Raw genomic sequence first — 22,491 nt, forward strand, 5'->3', positions numbered from 1 at the left:
TAGTTGGCAGCAGAAATGGGATTCTGAAATATTTAAGGAAACTCCTATACATTGTTATCTTTGAGGAAGATGTTTTGAAATGAGTGAACTTTATCTTCTTTGTATAGAATAACCTACTTGTCTGCAATTAGAATAAATGAGGAAAGATATTTGCAAACTTTAAAATGTACACTATCCAGAAAGGTGGAAAGGTATTTTTGCCCTCCAGCAGGGATGCCCAGTGAGAGATACCTACTGCTGTTGTGGCCTGTCCCCAACTATGGAGGTGGGCTGGAAGACATCCTAGTCCCCAAACACGACTGAATACCATAGACACAGAGACTAAGAGACCTAGAGGATCATCCTTCCTACCCAACCTTTGATTCTAGACATGAGAAAATGGGGATTCAGAGGAGGCAATTGGTTTTTCCAAGTCAAATGGCAAATCAGTGGTGCTGCTGAGATTCACCCCTAGGATGACCTAATCTTCTACAAAGACCTTTCTTCAGCACCAGGATGATCCCTGATTTACTGTCTTTTATTTCATTAATGCATAAGGGTTCAGCATTACATGGTTCCAGAGAAAGTAAATGACACAGTCCTCACATACAAAGGGCTTTTTATTCTTCTAATCATCCTGCAATAATATCATCGCTTTTTTTGAGCTTGCTCGCTGACCTGAGGAGAACCTTTTAGATTGTATTTAACAAAACACCTTCCTTTTCAACAAAGAAAGAAGCTTAATTCACAACTACTATTTCCTTAGCATTTACTAGGATCAGCGGGAAATAATGGTTTTAAGTATGGAGAACAGAAGTGACAGAGAAGGGAGGTACTTTTCTTCTTTATATAACAAACCAGAAACAGGAGGCAATAAGCTATGTATGCATCTGTGTGTGTGTGTGTGTGTGTGTGTGTGTGTGTGTGTGTGTGTGATTTTAGGCTGAAATGGCACATATCTAACACAAGTATGGATTTTCATATCAGACAGATTGGGCTCAAATATCAACTCTGACAATGTCTAACATGTGATCTTAGCCACCTTCCTTAGTATCGGTTTCCTCTTGTCTGAAGGGGGAATCGCAAGTTCACAGTCACTGACATGGAGCCTTGGTGTGAAGATTGAGCAAGACAGAGAATGGGTAGTCCCTGCACCCAGGGGATAAAGGAGAGGTCAGCTTTTCTTTAAGGGGAGTTTAAAAGGGGGCTCTATACTTCCTATTTTCCCATATTCTTTAAATTTCTAGGATTAAGATGTTTTCCATTGTGAAACAGAAGGGAGAAGACAAGAGAGAGACTTTATTAAGGATGAAAAATGGCTACAATTTTGAAAGCAGCCTTGTTGACAATATGTGAGTATGTTTTCAGAATAATTAATAGGAAATCTAGGACTGAGGAAATTAATTTCTATTGGTACAACTGCCTTCCAAATGGCAACCTCGAAGCTGATACAGTGAGGTCTCAGTTTCGCAGTGGGGTCAGGGAAGGCCTCTGTTGATTCACTGCTTGCTGACCTGGGAGACTAAGGAGGTGTTTCTGTCCATCATAACAATATCTTCCAAAGGTGGGAATGAATATTTGTTAAGCCCCTACCATATGCTTGCCTATACCAGCTGCTTTTGCATGTACAAATTTAAATATCTTATCGATCTTATAAATTAAGTATAATTAACTCTGTTTTAGAGATGGGGACATTCAGGGCTAAGAACTTAACTTGCCTGAGGATACACACTTGAAAATTGACAGTCATTTACAGCCCAAGCCTGCCTAACTCCAAAGCTTACACCCTTTCCTCTTTACAACACCACCTTCCACAATGTGTGTGGTGAATATGAAGGAGGTTGGCTTAGGATGCTTGGGGCCAGGGTCTCACTTTATTGATAATTGTTCAATTTGTCCTAGTTTTGAGAACCACCGTTTAAGTAGCTGAATGCACTTGGCAAGTTACTTAACCTATCTGACCACTTAACCATTCTGTGATTTTGAAGACATTGCCACCATCCTACAGGATACTAGAGGTTTAGAACCTAACTACGCTCACTCAGAATGTGGCCAGAACCTAACTTCAGTGAGTAAAGAATGGATAGAGATGCATACAGGAAAGTGTGTATGTGTCTCTTGATAGAGAATATGAAACTCGAGTTCCATATTATTTCCTTGCCTCAAAGTCAACAAGGTCCTTACCAATTCACTGGGGTTAAGCCATCCTTTCATGTTTTGCAAACTTCCTTACCCAAATTTTCTAGAGAACCCTGTCCACAGGAGGCAAGGAGAATTGAATAAATGGCCAAGAGCCTAGTAACCCTCCAGATCCAAGATTTGATGAAAAGTAGAGAACTTGAGAAAAGATAAACCTGAGTCCAGTCCTTGTGGAAACCACAGAGAGAAGCCCCAAATGTTAAGAGACTGCCAATTTTAATTAGCAGAAGAGAACTTATAGCAATTATGGTAGGATTGAAACAGCATGGACTCTGGAGACTGTAGGTTTGAGTCTCAATTTCAAAATGGCAAGGACTCTTCTAATGGGAAACCTTGTTCAGGCATTCCTCATTGGTCTGACCAAAAATTCCTCAGAACTGCATGGTCTAGGAGTGCCTGGATGGCTCAGCAATTGAGTGTCTGCTTTTGGCTCAGGGTGTGATCCTGGGGTCCTGGGATCAAGTCCCACAATGGGCTCCACACAGGGAGCCTGCTTCTCCCTCTACCTATGTCTCTGCCTTTCTCTCTGTGTCTCTCACCAATAAATAAAATTTAAAAAAGAACTGCATTGTCTATACTCTTTTGTCTAAGTCCTCCTCTTTTTCTCTCTCCATTCTTAGATGTCAGTCCCAAAGGTTTATCCTGTCCTCTACTGCCCCTTCTCTCTTCATCCTTTATAGTTGTTTCTACCCACAAATCTCTTGCACATCTGATCCCATCTGAGTATCTGCTTCTCAGAAGATTTGAATGGACCCAGGGTAGTGGAAGTGGTCTGAGAGAGCTTGAGGATGGGCACCTTCACTACCCAGCTGGTAATGAATGGGAAAGATGACATGAATAGTTTCGGGCACAAGGTAGTGGCCTAATAGCTGAAGACTCCCTGAAGCAACCTGAGAAAACATGTTAATGGGAGGAAATTTCCCTACCAGTACAAGCATTCAAGTACTTTGAAGGTATGGAGAAACCAATGCCTACAAGGGTAGTAGAGCTGGCTGGACACTGCTAAGTGGTACCGATGCTCCACAGAGGGATAAAGAGAAACTAAAGATAGTCACCAAACAGCTAAAGGCTGAATATAAGAGCCAGTCTAAGAGTGTAGGAACCGGAGGATCTATTTGGTAGCACAAAGGAGTTCTTGTCTCCAGCAAGGAAGCATAGACAATAACATTCACTTACAGTCTTGCCCTAGGCCTGTATTAATTCTTTTCCCCTCTATAATAGTATATATAGTCCAATTACAGTACTCCAAGACCTAGAGATCTACACCTTGTGGATATCCTATAGAATGTCACATTGATCCATTATACCAATGTCATCACATTGATTGAGGAGTACAAACAAGAAGTGGTACCAATGCTAGAGACCTTGGTCCAATACATTGTTAAAGTGGATGGGAGTGAAACCCTTTGAATTTCAGGGATTTTGCATTTCAGAAAGGTTTCTAGGGAGCTGGTGGTCAGGAGTGTACTAGGATAACACCTAGTAAAAGACAAATGGCTGCGTCTTGCACCCCCTACCCCGAAAGAAGCACAGCATCTGTTAGACCTCTTTGAGTTATGGAGGAAACACATCCCCCCTAGCATTTAGTGTTGTAGGTACCTTCGATTTTAGCTGTTGGTAAGTAGCTAGAGTAGGGGCATAATACCTCATTCCAATGAGGAGATTCACTTTCTTGAGGCTTGGTTTTAGATATCATAACGTTTGCCTAGCTTGGATTCAATGCTACTCACTTTTATTTTGTAGTTCTTGAAAGGCCCTACCTGAAGGCCTTAAGTAATTTCCAGGATCCTTCATCCTTTGAGGTATTGAACTTCATTTTTAAAAATCTCATTTGTAGTGTGAGGCTGCTGGAAGTGCCACTTAGCTTTTTAGCTACATTCTGTTCTGTTTCTCTATCTCTGTCTCTCTCCAGTTTTAAAAAAAAATGGCATGGGGCAGCCCAGGTGGCTCAGCGGTTTAGCACCGCTTTCAGCCCAGGGCATGATCCTGGAGACCCGGGATTGAGTCCCACGTCAGGCTCCCTGCATGGGGCATGCTTCTCCCTCTGCCTGAGTCTCTGCCTTTCTCTCTCTCTCTCTCTATCTCTATCTCTATCTCTGTCTCTCAATCTGTGTGTCTCATGAATAAATTAAATATTCAAAAAAAATTAAAAATAAAATAAAAGGCAAAAGCCTCAAGGGATGAACTATGTCAGACTCACATTACTGCATCCCATCATTCTTGGTGAGAATATTTATCTGTGATAAGCCATCCAAATACTCATCGTACTTATTTTCTATAATCTAAAATCTTCAGTAAAAAAATCCATATCCACATAAATAGGAAGTCTGAAAAGACTCCACAAACAAGTGGAAGGATACTTTGGTCCCTGCTACACACTGGAAGGGCACAGCCTCTTATGGATGAGTCTTTACTCTGGCGCTCCAAAGAGGAACTCTACCCTGAGCCGCAGCAGGCCTGGGAGAAACCCAGCATTATATCTGATATTTAAAAAGAACTTCCAAGTGCTCAACATAGAACAGATGACATATGATCAAAACCTTCCTGTAGTTACTATGTTACACACACACAGTATATACAGAGGCTGCTTACCCTGAAGGAGTGGGAAAAGCAGATGCTTTAATCAATGGACTGTGTAATATCTTTTTTGAGTGTCTGTCAATAGTAGAATTTTCCTGATGGCCAAGGCAAACTTGCCTTTGTAGTACTGTGATCTGATTAAGTAGCTCAGTGCTTGGTATATAGTATGCATTCAGTAAACCTCAGCACTCTATATTGGAAAGAAGAAAGAGAGGAGGCAACTTTAAGGGAAAGTGTCCCTTAGAGAAGCAATAATATAACAACAAACCTCAATTATCAAAGATTCTGAAGCTGAATGTGCCTGCACTGTGTATAATCATCAGACTGCCTCAAAGTAGAAATCAAGCATTTCTGAAACGTAGTAGTTTGTTCATTTTCCATTCTTCACTTTTTATATTCCTCTGTCCCAGTGGAAAGGGAAATGTAAATCTTCTCATATTAGTGCCTCTTGGCCTCATTGGGTTTCATGTGGCATTGAGTGGATTGTCAAAATAAAAATCCAGAGAGGGACCAGGGTATTGGTTTATGTGAAGTAACTATAATATTCAAATGAAAGCTACAAATCAGCTATGCAAATGAGCCTGTACCCAGGGCAGAATTGCAATCAAACAGCCTGCAGAAGGAAACTTAATAAGCCCTGCCTCTCCTTCTATTACCTTGTGAGTAAGTTTCCTGAGAGTCCGGGTCTTGTGAGGGCATCGAGAGAGCATAGCTTCGGGCATTCTGCTGGCTGTCACAGAACCACACTGGGGCCTGGCAGCACTCTAAAGCTCTATGAAGGGTTGAGCAGCTTGCATCTGTGTCTCCATCAAAAGGCATTAAATATGCATTTGATCAAGACAGTAGTTAGGAATATGAAGCACCTATGGGGGAAATTTGCTTGAAATTATAGTCATATGTACATTCTTTTCCTCTGAAATGGCTTTGGGACTAACATGCTGACAAGAGAGTTGGTTAAAAGAATGGGAGATCACCCAGAGAAGATTGACTGTCAACAGTTTTGGAGAAGGAGTAGATCAAATATCAAGGTTACCAAAGTTAGGATGTAGCCCTACCCACGGGATTTAATTTTACCATTTGTGTGGCTATAGAATCATAGAAGACAAGCAGTAATACCTCCTGATTTGCCTGAGATAGTTCTGTTTTAAATCTATTTGTTCCAGGGATCCCTGGGTGGCGCAGCGGTTTGGCGCCTGCCTTTGGCCCAGGGCGCGATCCTGGAGACCCGGGATCGAATCCCACGTCGGGCTCCCGGTGCATGGAGCCTGCTTCTCCCTCTGCCTATGTCTCTGCCTCTCTCTCTCTCTCTCTCTCTCTGTGACTATCATAAATAAATAAAAAATTAAAAAAAAATTAAATCTATTTGTTCAGGATAATTGTTATTAGCATCAACTTTCATTCTTAAACATGTCCTGGTTAGGATGATAAATTACACGGCCATACAGACATCATACAAAGTAAGGATCTTCAAAATCATGCACCTTTCAGGTAAGTCAAACCCTAAGTCTAGTAGCATAGGGACTATCGCTCCTTATAGCCCAGATCAATGTCCATTAATGATGAGGCTGGTATATTTCCCATCTCTGGAATTATCAGGCAATGGCTAGATAAGGAGATGAGGTAAAGGAAATTCAGCTAGTAAATCTGGACCTAAGACAATGGCTCTATAGAGTTCCTTCTTTCCCCAAGATTCTGCAAGAATCAGAGATTCAGCAAGAAACAGACCCAGAGTAGAAGTAGTTTCTCAAGTTTCTGCAAGAATATACAAGCTGAGGAAGAGTCCTGAGTGCAAGTTTCCTCCCCCTCTTTACTAGATACTGATCTAGTGAGGAAGTGAGACAGAGGCAAAAAGTTGAGAGTGGTTACAAGTACTATATGCCCACCTCAACTACAACCCTGGCTGGCCCAGGCTCTAGCTTGGACTTGAAGAACAGCAAATTCTTGCTAGGTGTAAGAATTCAAGTATGTGTGCACATCTAGCAGTTTGTTTTAGCCAGATAGAGGCAAGCTTTGGTGGATTATTAAACAAAATTTCAGTGACTTAAACCACAAGTTTATTTTCCTCTTGGCCACACTTTACATTGTGTGTTGGCTGGACACTCTTGCTCATGTCCTATTTACTCAGGAACTCCATCATATTTTCATGGTTATTGCAATAGGAAAAGGAGAATGTGGTGACTTACCCACTAGCTCTGAAAGTTTCTGCCCACCAGGACACACATTACCTCTACATTTTACTGGCCACAGGAAGTCACATGTACATGGATATGCCTAATTTCTTATGAGAAGGGAAGTCCATGGAAGTCGGGGAACAGGAAATACGTGGAGCATGGCACCAACTATAGGTCTATGGGAGGGAATGTTCATATGGCATGCCAAAGTGCCTGGTACACAGCAGGAGCCAAGAGCATGCCAGCCCCCTTCAGAGAAATGTGTCCATCCTTTGGATTTCTTTCCTCCAACTTTCTCTGCTCTTCCTTTTGAAGGAGACTACAGTATGGAGATTGTTTAGTCTGGGGACACAGAAGGGAAGAATTCTGGACAGTACTCCTCAGACAGGTGAGGAGCTCTTCCATGTATCACAGGCCAAGACTTCCTTATCATATTCTGACCTGCGCATATCTAAACAGTAGCAGCAGCAAAACTAGTATTTACTTACTTGGCATTTGCCACGTGCCAGGCCCTGTTTTAAGTGTTTCACCATGCATTTAATCCTCACAACAGCTATTTGAGATGGTTAGTATCCTCTTTCTACAGATGAGAATATTCTGGCAGAGGAGGTAAAGTAACTTCTCTGAGGTCAGCGGTTATTAAGTGTCCAAGCTGTCATACAGATCCCAGGCTTTTGGCTTCAGAGTCCATGTTTCATTACCTGTGCCCCAGACAGACAGGTTGAGGAATCAAGACACACCTGTCTTGATGCCATTAGATGCTATCAGATAACAATAGATGCTATTGTGTAACAATAGAATCTGATGGCATAGCTTGTACCAGAATGCTGTTTCCCAGGGAATGGAACTCCTGGAGGCGTTGGAAATTGTATCAGTTCCTTAAAAGCATTTCATAGCATGGTGATTACATATCACATGGTGATATGTGAATTCTCTTTTCATTGCTTTCTTCTCTGTGTTTCCTTTTTCTTTTTTAAGATTTTATTTATTTATTCATGAGAGACACAGAGAGAGGGAGGCAGAAACATAGGCAGAGGGAGAAGCAGGCTCCATACACAGAGCCCAATGTGGGACTCGATCCTGGGACTCCAGGATCACGCCCTGAGTCAAAGGCAGACACTCAACTGCTGAGCCACCCAGGCGTCCCTTCTCTGTGTTTCCTAATCCTTCTGATTATGTCAGAAAGAAAGCTTGGATGTCTAGGCCATACTGGAACTAACTAGCCCTTGTTAATCTCACTTTGAGGGAAGAAAAAGGCCTCAGGCACAGAGCCTTCTGCAGGCAAGAGCGTCCACTTAGAATTAAAGAACATTGTTTTGTTTGCATTGTATTTATTTTTATTGTTATTTTCTATTATTGGACGGTGATACTAGGTTTCCTTTTAGGGCAGTGATATAGTTTCATATGAAAACATTTGTTTAAGTAAAAAAGAGAGAGAGCTGATATGGAAAATGGAAATTAAATAGCATGAGTGGTATTCAGACATGCCCAAAATGGTGTAAGTGGTGAGTCAATGACTTGAATTTGGGAAACAATATTCTGGACAGATGGGCTTGTAGAGCAGCAAGCTGGCCTTAAGGTAGACAGTAAGAAATTCTTTTCCTTTCACTAGCTGCTACTTGGTGGTCAATAAACAAAATAATAAGAATCTCTTCTTTCCCATCTATGACACATGTTAAAAGTGTTAAAACCCTACAGATTTAAGATAAAATGAACCTAAAAGGAAGCAATGCAATGAAACAGAGTGTTGCATCAGGCAAGGAGAGAAGTAGACTTAGATCAGTAACCAGCCACCCCGTGACCAGGAGTGAATTTCCTACTGAACCAGAGCCTCTGAGCCATGGTCTCCAAGCTGGGAGAAATAAAAGCCATATCCTGGGGTTCTTGAGATTATTAAGTCAAATCATGGGGAAAATATTACCTGGCTCACCTTGCTGGGTATTGTGAAGATCAAGCATTCATTCCACACTTTTTAAGAAACCTACCACATGCTGGGAAGTCAGAAGATAGTGTCAGCTTTTGCCCCTGCAGAGCTGAGTCAAGTGGGAATTTACACTAACAGCAGCAATAAGAGAAATAAATCATGGAACTGCCATTTATGAGGATTCACCAGAGGCTAGGTGTTGAGCTAAGCATCCTATATGCATGACCCCATTTTATCATAACATTAGCTCCAAGAAGGTAATTATCATTTCCATTTTATGGAAGAGAATCGGAGACATGGCTGATAAGAAACTTACATAGGGTTAGGACATCAGTGCATGGCAGAGCCAGGACTCACCCTCACAACTGTTTTCTTCTTAAAACAGATGTTATGCAGGAAAGTAGAGGTCAGGTGGGTTTTAGCAAAGAGGATGGGGAGTACTGAGAACACTTGGAGAGTCAGCCCTGCATCCACCCAAGCATTTTGTGGATTGTGAAGCATTCATGGGGAAAACTTGTTGGTACTCATTATTCCTACTGCATTATTTTTAGAGTCAAATCTTCCCGATGGGGCTTTTGAAGTTCTCCAAGCACCCATGTGTACATGTGGGGGAATTTCACTACTAGAGCAACGCTCCTTGATGCTTTACAAGATTTCACACCTGCCGGAATTACCCTGGGGATCTTGTTAAAGTACAGATTCTAAGTCTGGAGTGGAACCTGAGAGTCTGCATTTCTTATAAGCCCCCATGGTCTATTCTACTGGTTCAAGGCCATGGTTTGAATAGCAAGGCATTAAAGCCATCAGGGCCCATGGAATAGAGATCTGTTCTCAACCTTTCCAAGCCAAGAGCCCTACTCAGCTCTAAATCACAGTGTAATGTATGAGGTGGGTGGGCAGTCTCCCTGCCTCAGTGGGAAATGAACAGAACCAAGAAGGGCTAGAATCACAGCCCTTCACACAGCTTCAGCTCTGAGAGGAGAGCCTGCTGGCTGTAAATTCCCAATCAGCAATTAGCCAGAAGGAAACTGGTCTGAGGAGCCATTAACATTTACAAGTCGCCCCAATAATCCTCCTCACACTCACTTGAGGGCACCACAAAGTGCATGTTGTTGAGCCTAATGAAAAAGCCTCTAAAATATGCAGTTAAATTGTACTTCCTCTGGGAGTGGTAATTTATTTTGGGATAGGAGTCTCCCTCTGCTTGGTGGTGGCCTTTTTGCTTAGTTATTTGGTTGTTTTCCTGTCTCCAGCTATCCAGATGCTGAGCAGGTAAGGGGCATCGAGCTTTTTATGGGTCATCTCATTTTATCCTCGCTCCTTCTCAGACTGATAGAGAAGGATGCTGAACCTTAGACCAGGACTTGATGACTCAGATTCAACCCCAGGTTTCTGGACTCCCAACTTCCAGTCTGAAAATGGACTATTAGGGGTGGTTAAGGGATACCTGTGAACTCCAGAAATTGTATGCAAAGTTGTATGTGTGTGGGTGCATGCAAATAGGCTTTCATGTGTGCAGAGAACTAGATAGTTCATCAGATTTTCAAAGGCACCTGTGATTCCCTCAAAAGGTAAGCACTCTCTGGCTCGATGTTGCAACTGGAAAAGAATCATCCTGAGCAGTGGTTCTCAGTTTTTCTTGGTGAGAGGTCCAGCCTTTTAATGTCAAATTCCCCAACCATTTCCTCAAAAGATAGTTGGGATATCAGAATTATTACCTGAGAAAACACATGGTGACAAAAGGAACTCAATTCAGGCCTTATGTCAAGTGAATTTGTGCTTTAATCATTATACAAGCATCTACGGGCACTTGGTAAATAAGAGTAAGTGGATGCGGCAAATATTGTTTCTTTCCTTCTCCCTTTTTTCTCACCTGGGATGTGACGGGCCTGAGTCTAAATGATAAAGATCCCTACCCCTAATCAGAGCTCATGCCCTGCTATCATATGCCTACAACAAGCAGCTGCAGACCTCTTTGTCTCATTCACAAAAGGCAGCTTCTGATAGTGATTAAGAGCACCACCTATGCTTGGAACCAGACAGACCAGCATGCAAAATACTGTTGTGTAACCATTGGACAATCTCCTCAGTTTACCCGTCTATTGAATGCGGATAAGAATAGCACCTACCTCCTTTTTTTAAAAAAAGATTTTATTTATTTATTCATGAGAGACACAGAAAGAGAGGCAGAGACATAGTCAGAGGGAGAAGCCTCCCTCCCCTTCTGGGAGCCTGATGTGAGACTCAATCCCAGGACTCCAGGATCAAGACCTGAGTCAAAGGAAGGTGCTCAACCACTGAGCCAGCCAGGTGCCCCAGCATCTACCTCCTAAGGGTCTTATAGGGATTAAAGAGATGATGATGTACAGAAAGTATGGCTACCATTAATTCAGTACTTTCTAGGTGCTGGCTACTTCATATCATCTCCTTTCATCCTGAGATCTTGAATGTTGTATTCCTTATTCAACAACCTCGTGGCTTGAATTGGGTTTGTCTAGAATCCAACCCCATGGGCGGGCAACTTTTCATTCTCTCAATGATCTCTGTATGTGTTCAATGCCACCATAGAACCATGCACACATAGGTGTTTGATAGATAGGTGTTCACTTAAATGGGTCTAAGTCCTACCTCAATATATATGGTTGGAAACAAAGCACGATGAATCAGCTGGAGGCAATCTTTGCACATTGGCTGGAGGTATATACAGGCTCTACTGAGAAACAGTGTGCTCTTGTCAAAACAAGACTTGTTGACAGACATCATAGAAAAGAATCTGAAGATGGCAACAGAAAATGCAGACCCTTGTTTTGACTGGATAACATGGCCATGATTTCACCACTCTGAGTTCAGCTATAATATAAAAGTATCAATAGCTGCCTTGTCTACCTTTCAGAGCTGGCCATAAGGAGTCAGTGAGATCACTTAAATGAAATTGTTTGACATAGTAAGTACAGTTTTCACTGTCATCGGTATTGTAGTTATAGTGACAGGTAGAAAAGTCCCAAGGGAACCTCAAAACAATTCTGCTTTGGAGAAAAGTTGCATTTGGAGAGACAGAGGACAAGAAGGAACCAGGACCATGGAAAAAATCATGTCTTCAATGGAAGTCTGAATTCTTAAACTTAAAGCCACAATGGAGGGGTGGAGGGTGGAGAGGGTGGCTAAAATTCATGGCCTTTCCAAAACTATCTTGTAGAAAGTGTTAAAAAGTGATTTAAATAAGATATTTACCAACATTTAAACTTTACTCCCCAAACTGACCCAGTTTTCCTGGGAACATCTGTGGCCTAGCAGCAGGGAACAGGAGGAGTCCCATTACATAGACAACCTGTCTAAAAGGATGTGTAAAAACTCAGAAGGCCCCATCAGAAGCCCATTCAAAAAGCTCTGAATTGGATTTGGGCAGCTCAAGAGGGGGTAGAGATCAGTAAATTATTTCTGACAGAAAACAGCACAATCTGTGAGTCGGCCTTTTCAAGCCGCCTGAGCAAAACCTCCAGCAATGCTCATCACAGCTGGAGAGCTGCTTCCTGAAAGAAGAAGTAGGGAGGTGAACTTAAGCCAGGGTCAGCCTCTCAGCACACCCCCTTGTGTCCCCAGAGCTGGCCAGGCCACTAGCTTTAGTAACCAGGCTGCAAGGATTGCAAGTGGCCCTTTCCTTGGGAAGCTTTGCCAGTGATAACAAAGCAGTGCCCTGTCTGGAGCTCATGAGTAAGCCACTGGCTTTCCTGGTGATTCGTTTTCCAAGCCATGCTGATGGATCACAGCAAGCATATCTGTATCCCACTCATCCCTCTGTTTTCCGAGCAGAGCTCTCCTTGGAATTAAAAAAGCTATAATTAAAGTACCTTATTTGGGCATGCTGTAATTAGTCACCAATTCAGCATGCCATCAAATGTAATCCAAATATAAACACCAAGGCTGCAGGTGCCAATCCCTGGTGAGTTCTGGGAGCTAGTGAGCCCTACCTGTCTTTCTCATAAGACCTCCTCACCGTCACCCCCCAGTGACTCAGCTGGTGAGGCAGACACCGGCTCCAGCCACTGCCCCAAAGCAGTCTGTCTTTCCAAACATTTCTAAGCCCTGGGAGATGGACTTCCAGGAAGCAGGTTTTTGTCCCATCACCACGTAGAGAAATTTAAGGTGAAAGCAACTTCCTCAGTCAACACTTCAAAGGGTATAGTGTGGCTTCATGATTAAATTCAAGCTTGGGGCCATTTTTTTATCCATTTGACAAATGTTTACTGAGCTCTTGCTGAGTGCAGGACAGTGGGGATTCAGTAAAGAATAAGACAAGATAATCTGCTAGAAGCTGCATGAGAGAGAAACTGTGCACTCAAGCTGTGTAACCTTGGGTAAACGAGGTGACCCCTGTGAGGCTGTTTGTTTATCAATAAATGGGGATAATAGCATTCATCTCGCAGTGTTGTGAAGACTGAACATGAGAAAAGATACAATCATCTAGTACTTTGCCTAGCACAAAGCAGAGCTGGGACTAGAAAGTCACTCTCCCCAGATGAGTCTGCCCCTCTGATTCCAATCTGTCCCCACTGGCTATTCTGCTGCATGTCAAAGCAGGGCTCAGATAAGAGGAGGACCTGGAACTGTGTGGGTCAAGATCATGTGACTGCTCTCCCCATTCGGAGCTCATGACTTTTTCTAGAGCCACTAGATGGGATCTATAGCCAGTGGATTGGAGTTGGCCATGTATATGCAGAGACTGTCTGCTTTATAGAGGGAATACCTCCCCTGACATTATTTATGTGTATGGTTATTTCCTGCTGGACCGATTGCTCCAGAAGCTTCCTCCCTTCTCCTGCTTCTCATTGATCAGGGCATTTTCTAGTTCTCCACGGAATTTTGTCTATTCAGGGTGCCTGGCTGGCTCAGTCAGAAGCTCATGTGACTCTTGATTCTGGGTCATGAATTTTAAGCCCCATGTTGGGTATTGAGATTACCTAAATTAATTAATTAACTAATTAACTGAATGAAAAAAAGAATTTCACTCAATGTCCAGTGCATAATGGAAACAAGTCTGGCTACAGTAATTCATTCAACCAGCCTGAGGAAGCAACTCAACCTTTATTCTTGTGGCCCCTGGGCAGAATTTTCCTTGAGTGTGTATGATCCCCTTTCTGTGCCCAGTATGTAGTTGCTTAGTCAGTGCATTCCTGAGTATTTACTGAGGCACCTACACATTAGACACTCTCAGGGCTGCTTTATACTCTGTATTTCATGTCTTCCTCAACATATGGCACCAGCAACTCCCAACTCAGATTCCATCCTTGGTTTCTCTGTCCATAATCATCATATCTAATCCATCAGCATGACCTTCAAAATATGATCCCCGATCCATTCCTTTCTTTCCTTCTTCACAACCACATCTGTCCAAGTCACCTCTTATTTAGGCCCTGTTTCTATTCCTTTTAATTTGTTTTCTACAGAGTAGCCACAATGATCTTTTTAAAAACACAAACCAGATCAGGTTACAGCCCCAGTCAAGATCCTCAATGTCTCCCATAACACTTAAAATCAAGCCCAAACCCTGTGCTCTGACCTCATGCCCCAGCACCCCACTCCTCTACCCCTACTCCTCATGGCTTCTGCAACCCCAGGGTTTTTGCCTTAGCTGCTGACTTGCCTAAGAACCTCCTCCACAGATCTTCACATGGATGAAAATATCTTGAATACTGACTCCTCAGAGAAGCTTTCTTATTAGTTTCCTTCCAACCATTCTCTATAACATCAGCCTTTTAAATTGTACCCTATCAATGTCTGATAATCTCCTGTTTATTTCCTTATACTGTCTCTCTCTCTCTTGCCTAGAATGTAAGCTCCCCGAAGAAATTTCTTTCTTTTTGTATCCTGTCTCATGGAATAGAGTCTTGCACATAGTAGACATTCAGTATATTTGTTGAGTGAGTGGATTTTCCTAACAGTTACCTGTAAAATGAGGATAAACCCACCTGAGAGGTTAAGTGATTTATGTGACGCAGCCAGTGTGCCACAGAGCCTCAATTCAAACCCAAGCCTTTGCTTCTCTAAAGTTGGTGCTTTTCCACACTATCTTCTGTTTTATTTCTCTTTCCCTATCTCTGCCCCCAGCAGCTAATGACTTTTTGGGTTCATAATACATGCCTGAACATAAGCCTCTGCCTCTTTTTTCTTTGCTGGTTTATGGCTCCCACACAGATGCTTTTTATTTTCAGACCTCACTACTCTTCTGAATCAATAGAGAAAACATTCATTCAAAGAAGACCCTGCCAAGATCCTTTATCTTTTATCAAGAAATGCCCACCATTCATTAAGCATCTGGCATTTCTGTTCATTATGCCTGCAGAAAAAAGGTATCTACCACTTTGCAGATCAGAACATGGGCAGGAAGTTTTTCTTCTTGAGGAAGAATCAACCAAGATTGCCACCCTGGGGCTGATTGGCCAAGCTTTCTGGAACAGAGGCACCAGACAATTTCAAAATTCAAGATAGGGCTATGGGCAATAGAGGGGCAGAGAGTTAGGGTGGGATAGTGGTGGAGTTTGCACAGAGAATTCATAAAGGGAGAAAGGGCATACCTGGAGGAGTACCCAGTAGTTCTATAGAACAGGAATGAGTATGTGACTAAAGACAATTAGCACATGTCTATATATACATTCACCTTTTAAAGTAGAAATGAACAGCATTTGACTAGGAGTCAGAACACTTACCTTTTAAGCACTGTTTGATTTGCTTGCTGAAGGGCTTTGAGCAAGTCTCATGACTTCCTCTCTCAGAATCCTCATCTGAGGATCCAGCACCCCCACCCTGTTTACCTCAGACCTTTCGTGGAGACCATTCCAGATGATCAATGGAATAGGACCTGTGCAAGAGAAAATAATAAATATTGTGGTTCTTATACTAATGGATCCCACTCTGCAATTCAACTCACAGGATAGACTGTTGGGGGCAGGGCAGGCAGAGATGGGGACGTTGGGGTTTTCACCTCCATATTCTCATCTATGCCTTTTCATCACTCAGTTTACCCCCTCTATTCCTTAGTACTAAAAGCCCCCATGATCCATGTTCTTCCCCATCCATTCTGCCAACATCCCTCAGCCTCTGCACTCATCCAAAATCTGGCTCTTGAAATCATACCCTATGGTCCCTGAGGGGAAAAAAATCCTGCCCCTGCCTCATTTCAATATGGAAGCATTGAAAGAGGCTCTGCTGCAGAAGAAGGTTTACCCTAAAATGACACCAAATCAAATGCATCTTCCTCAGTGGCCACAAAGTTAACCCATTCCACAAGACCAAGGCTGACATCTCTGCAGGCAAATGAGAAAGGGCCATGGGGATGACGGATCTCATCACCATAGGATTTAGGCTTATGATGGACATAAATCCAGCCTCACATTTGGGTGATTTTCTTGGGACCATATTTCATGGACTTAAAGTCATTTGGTTAAGAAAGGGCAAGGAATTATGTTATTCACATTGATATGAAACTAATAACAGTGCCTCTTCTGCCTTAACATATTTGAACTTCTAGGGGAGTTCTGAGAGTTCATAGCTCTGGCCCACATGCATATGAGCTTGTGAAGCCATTTGAACAATTGGTCTCTGAGGGGACCAAAACTATATTCAGGAGAAATAAAAAGTCTCTCTGCAAGGGGTAGCCCCTAAAGGGCTGTGGAAGCACTGTTTTGTGTGGATCTCAGCCCACCGATAGTGATGTTATCAACTACAAATGCTGTGGGAACTCACCTGAACCCAGAGTGAGCCTCCACAGACATTTTCCCAACCAAAGTCAATGTTGTTTATGGCTGGATGACCCTTGTGGATCTTAGTATGACTGCAAGACATACCACAGCAATAACCATCAGGGAACTTTGAAAAGATAGGTTTATTACTCACAAGTCCTAGAGGGTACACATAACACTTGGGGCTACACAGCATGGTTGAAGAGAGAGAAAGCTCAAACCAAAAGTTCTGCCTTTACTGGAGTAATGGGTAAGGTTTCTAGGGTTGCATGGGATCACTCTTTATTAGTGACTTTAAAACATAAAAGCAGGAATTAAAGCATCAGAAGGGAAAAGCAAGCCATCTACTGGTTCTTTATGTTGGGCACCCAGGCCCTTCTAAAAGGGGAACTTCATGGGTGGGGCAGGCTAGCATTCTATTCACTTGAGTAGCTGGCAAAGTATTTATTTAAGATAGATGCTTTTGAAATGGATGCTTCAGGCAATCAAAAGCTTGATGTCAGGCACTTACATTACAATCAAAAATGCTAATTGTCAGGCGCTCACACTACCAGCACACTGTACTCAGTTCAATTCAACTCATATTTATTGAGCACCTGCTAGATGTGGCTAGATGCCAGAAGGATGTTCTTCCAGCTCTAAGGCCAAGTCTTGGCTCTGTTGTTTATTAGCAATTACCCAGGATCATGATCACATGGGTGACTTCACTTTTACAGGCCTCAATTTCTTCACCCCTAAAATTAGGAAAAGTAATAAAATTTAACTTCTGGGATTTAGATGGCGTTTCAATTAAAATGCATATCAAAGTGATTGTAAATAAAGGTACTAAGCTGTGAAATAGCCCCCTAGATGTCAGCAGCGGGAGCAGGCTGTGTATATTGAAAGGGGAAAAGATAGTGTCTCCCTCTGCCAGTTGGAATGACAGCGTGTCTTGAGGAACCTCCTTGATTTCAGTAAAATGAAATGCTTGGTGGGCTATGTGACAGGCAATGGTGAATACGATCACCAACCTTGGGGCCACTTTGATTACTTCACCACAACTTACTGAGTGAGTCACTTACTTTGCCTGAGCCTGTCAAACAGTTTTGTGAAGATTCAATAAGTTAATATATGTAAAGTACCTAGAACAGTGCCTGCCACAGGCAAGTTCTGCTTGTGTGTTTGCTATTTATTATCATATAGACATTTAAAAGGCAGGTTGCTCCCAGCTTGAAAAGGTCTTGGAAGAGAAGTCTTCTTCCTTAACTATTCTATTTGATGCCGCACTCACTACTCACTCCTTGGGTTGTCAGATAAAATACAGATGCTCAGTGAAATATGAATTTCAGACAAATAATGAATCATTTTTTGTACAAGTATACCCCATGCAACATTTGGGACATATGTATCCTGAAAAAATGTATTTGTTGTCTTTCTGAAATTCAAATTTCACAGAGTGTCCTGCATTTTTATTCGCTCAATCTAACAACCCTCCCAACTGTTACCCTGTTAGATAATTCCAAGCAGTGAAAAGTACTATGTCAACGTCCTTTTTGTGTTACTTCTCATAATATCTTCCTCCCTATGTACACTCCATGACAGCAGGATCTTGTCTTGTGTTATTTCTATCTGTATTCCCAGGGATTGGCAGCATGGCAGGAACTTAACACAAAGATGTTTGTATGACTAAGCAAGGAGAACCTTGTAGTACAAAGGAGAGGCCCTTGGAAGCATCCAACTTCCCACTTTTTGGATCTTCCTCAAATGCTACTTTAAGAAATCTTTCCAAGTGGCATTCCCATCCTCATACCTAGGTCTGAGCACTTTGTTTGCAGTCTGGGGACCCTGATCCTTCTCGGAACTTAGACTTCGATCCAGGCTTCAGCATGGGGTTAGGAGACATGTTATATTTTCCTTTGAACTGTGAGCAATCAATTCCCTGCATTCTAATTCTGTCACCATCTTGGGCTCCACAGACTACAAGAAATGGACTTGCCTTATGCTAATGGCATTTCATTTATCATTATGGTGCCGAATGAGGGGAGACCATTAAGCTGAGCGTGATGTTTTATTAGCGTGTTTTTCTGAGGTCTCTGACTCTGCAGAACACAATGAATAAAAATGACCTAAATTTTGTCTCATGAGACGTATTCAGGCTACACTTGTTCAGCCACCCAAGCCTGACACCGCCTTTGGTAAATAGCTTCGGACTCCAAATCTTTTCTTCTAGAGCAATAGTGCAGGTGTGGCTTTAATTTCATTTAATTTTATTTTTTTGCATCTAATAATAACTCTGGTTTCCCATAAAATGAAAATCACTCAACTCTTTTTGACTTCTAGTTTAAGACAATATAGATTTTAGGGACTTAGGCACCAGAATGTCTACCCTGTGCCTGAAATTGACAATGTTTGCCACAGTATTAAAAATTGTGTTTCTAAGTGTAGTTGAAATTGTTCATAACCCTTTCTTTTTTTTAAATTTTATTTTTTTATTTTATTTTTTTATTCATGAGAGCATAGAGAGAGAGAGAGAGAGAGAGAGAGAGGCAGAGACATAGGCAGAGGGAGAAGCAGGCTCCTTGCGAGGTGCCTGATGCAGGACTCCATCCCAGGACCCTGAGGATCAGGACCTGAGTTGAAGGCAGATGCTCAACCACTGAGCCACCCAGGCACCCATATAGCCCTTTCTCATTCAAAGTGCCATATTTGCTGTGTCTGATGTACCACATTTAAACAGAAATGGCTCTTTCTTTGCTTTGGAATTGAGTTTTAAATCGAATGGGTAGTAGGTCAACCAGCAGTGTCATGTGTTGTACGAAAGCACTGGTTTGCAAGGATTGATGACGAGCGAAGGAAGGTCCCACTGCCTTACTTCCTGCATTGGGTATTGGGAGAACCTAATTATCTACATAAAAGTACTTAGATCTTCTGCTTCTGTAACATAATTTTTAAAGAAGAAAAAGAAAGAGAGGGACAACCACATAAATGAGCTTGCTCATGAACCATCGGGCAGTTTTTGCAGCTGCTTCAAAAGGGACAGATGGTAAGAACTGCATCCCAGGCCTTCCTCTCTCACTGGCAACAGGAGAGGATCTGCAGCTTACACACAACCATCTTTTGATGATGTAAATATGGCTTTACAGATTCTAGCAGTTACTTTTAAAATACACAAAGGCTTTTTTTTCTCTTTTTACTAGTCAATAATTCATCAGGGAAAAAAAGCTATACGCATACAGTGTTAATTAAAATCATTATCAATACTAGCAAGAATAAATTGGAAGCAAGCTGTATGTGCAGCATTCTGGAAATTGTTAAGTAAATTATGGTGTGTGGACTATGATGAAAGATAATGCATTCATTGAAATGATAATTAGAAAGACTTGGATACATGGAAAATGTTTAAGTGAAAGTATCAAATGAGAGAAAAATTACTGAATTATATGAACATTGTGATTGCAACTGTATCAGCATAACCAGTTAGATGAATACAAACTGGAAGACTAGGCAAAAATGAAAATAATAGTTATACGGAATTAGTTGGATTGAAGATAATTAATTACTCTTTTTGCATGCTTCTGATATGCATAAATTTTATTTACCAGAGTTTAGTTATATAACGTCAGTTCACATAGTTTAAATTTTAAATTTCAAATATATATATATATATAATTTTTTTAGATTTTATTTATTTATTCATGAAAGACACACACATAGAGAGAGACAGAGACAGAGACACAGGCAGAGGGAGAAACAGGCTCCATGACGGGAGCCTGATGCGGGACTTGATCCCAGGTCTCCAGGATCACACCCCGGGCCAAAGGCAGGCACCAAACTGCTGAGCCACCCAGGGATCCCCTTAAATTTCAATTATATTATATTAACTTTGAGTAATGGTATAAAGTACGAACTTTGCTGCTCACTCTTCAAGTTACATATCCCTCCATAAACAACAGATGAATATTGTTATTTGTAATCAATCATCACTTTTTTCCCAAGACTGTCAGTGATTGGTAACTGTATACATTTATTCATTTCTCAAACAGACAGCAAAGCATGTAGTTGTGTTGCCTTCTTGGCCCTCAGTTATAAACCCAAATGACATTTTACAAAACAATCAAGTGAGGAAGTTAATACGTAGAGGTGCAGCAAAAACATAGAAAATGATCGTGCTAAAAGCGACATTTGAATTGAATGTAAATGGAGTTGTTCTAATAGAAATCACTGACCATGGGAATATTGATACTGTCACAATTCTAGAGACTAGATATACAGGCCCAGGAATTTAATGAAGATTAAATTAATCTACATAAATGAAGAAAGTGATCTCCTGACAAAAAAATACAAAGACGTCTTAGAAGAAGTGATGCCATAGAAAACTTCATTGTGTCAGAACTCTCAGAAATATTCCACACATTGAAAATGCAAAGGATGAGGTGTCAGAAGGTGTACAAACTTAACAAATGAGTATAACAATCTGCCAAAGTATAGAAAAAAATATTCCCTCACATCATAAGTTATAGAATGAGAATTAGAAGGTAAGAAATGATCAAAGTTCCTTCCATAACTTTTATTTAAAAATACAACACTTTATATCTCAATGTCGCTAATATTTTAGTGACCTAAAATATATCAATTATGCTGTTTTAAAAATGTGCTAAATATTTACAATTGACCATAGAGGATTTTTAATTGTTTATAATACTTTGAAAGGCCATAGGACTATTGTAAGTTTCCCCACTGATTACTAAGCTTGTTTTGCATGGTTTCAGCTTGCAGCCATTTTGATGATCCTGCACATTGCCTGTGATTGCTCAACACAAACTTTTATTCTTTTAATTTAAATTCAGTTAATTAACATATAATGTATCATTGGTTTCAGAGGTAGAGGTCAGTGATTCATCAGTCTTATATAATATCCAGTGCTCATTATATCACATGCCCTCCTTAATGCCCATTACCCAGTTACTCCATCTCACCCCCCCACCCCCCAGTGACCATCAGTTTGTTTCCTATTAAGAATCTCTTATGGTTTGCCTCCATCTATACTACTCAGCCATAAAAATAAAAAAATAAAAATTAAAAAAACCTCGCCATTTGCAATGACATGGATGGAACTAGAGGATATTATGTTAAGTGAAATAAGTCAATCAGAGAAAAACAATTATATGCTCTCATTTATATGTGAAATTTAAGACATAAAACAGAGGATCATAGGGGAAGAAAAGAAAAAATAAGACAAAAAGACAAAATCAGAGAGAAATAATTAATTATTTTTATTTGAAATTGTTTTTAAAGCCAAAAGTTCTTTTTAAAATAATGGTTTTTTAAAAAGCAACGGCAGAAATGTGCCATCAGTTTAAAGCTTTTAATCTAGAGCCAACTCCTTTGTTCATCCTGGAGCTTGTTATTAAGGTAAAATTCCGTTTGTAGAATCATTTAAATTCTTCAAATATTTATTTTTTTATTTTTTATTTTTTTAATTTTTATTTATTCATGATAGGCACACAGTGAGAGAGAGAGAGGCAGAGACACAGGCAGAGGGAGAAGCAGGCTCCATGCACCGGGAGCCTGACGTGGGATTTGATCCCGGATCTCCAGGATCGCGCCCTGGGCCAAAGGCAGGCGCCAAACTGCTGCGCCACCCAGGGATCCCTCTTCAAATATTTATAAGCATGAAGTTGATACTATTCAGAGAGAGACTTCCAAAAAGTGGGGAAAAGGCATCCTATTTTAGGATGAGAAGTTCTCGGAAATCACCAAGGATATGCTCCTTATAGCAGGTAGCAGGCCTACAACTGGCCGGGGCAGGTCCTAGTGCAAGACAGACTCGGTACATGAGTTACAAAGGCCTTCCTCTGGTAGAGGATTACAATATGATTCCTACAGCCAATGGACAGGACCAGACAAGCGGCTCAAGTTCAGC

General features: G+C 41.4%; 2 long non-coding RNA genes across 3 annotated transcripts in view; both read right to left on the reverse strand.

Moving 5' to 3' along the window:
• Window positions 1–7,696, reverse strand: part of LOC140620865 (uncharacterized) — a 35,860-nt gene extending 28,164 nt beyond the window's left edge. For both annotated transcript variants that reach the window (XR_012020594.1, XR_012020595.1), the window contains exon 1: window positions 7,418–7,696. This is a non-coding gene — a long non-coding RNA (uncharacterized lncRNA). The remainder of the gene's footprint in view (window positions 1–7,417) is intronic.
• Window positions 1–22,491, reverse strand: part of LOC140620866 (uncharacterized) — a 94,859-nt gene that overhangs the window by 53,228 nt on the left and 19,140 nt on the right. The window contains exon 5 of the long non-coding RNA XR_012020596.1: window positions 15,558–15,709. This is a non-coding gene — a long non-coding RNA (uncharacterized lncRNA). The remainder of the gene's footprint in view (window positions 1–15,557; window positions 15,710–22,491) is intronic.

The sequence above is a fragment of the Canis lupus genome, chromosome 29 (assembly GCF_048164855.1).
Source record: "Canis lupus baileyi chromosome 29, mCanLup2.hap1, whole genome shotgun sequence".
Taxonomy (NCBI): domain Eukaryota; kingdom Metazoa; phylum Chordata; class Mammalia; order Carnivora; family Canidae; genus Canis; species Canis lupus.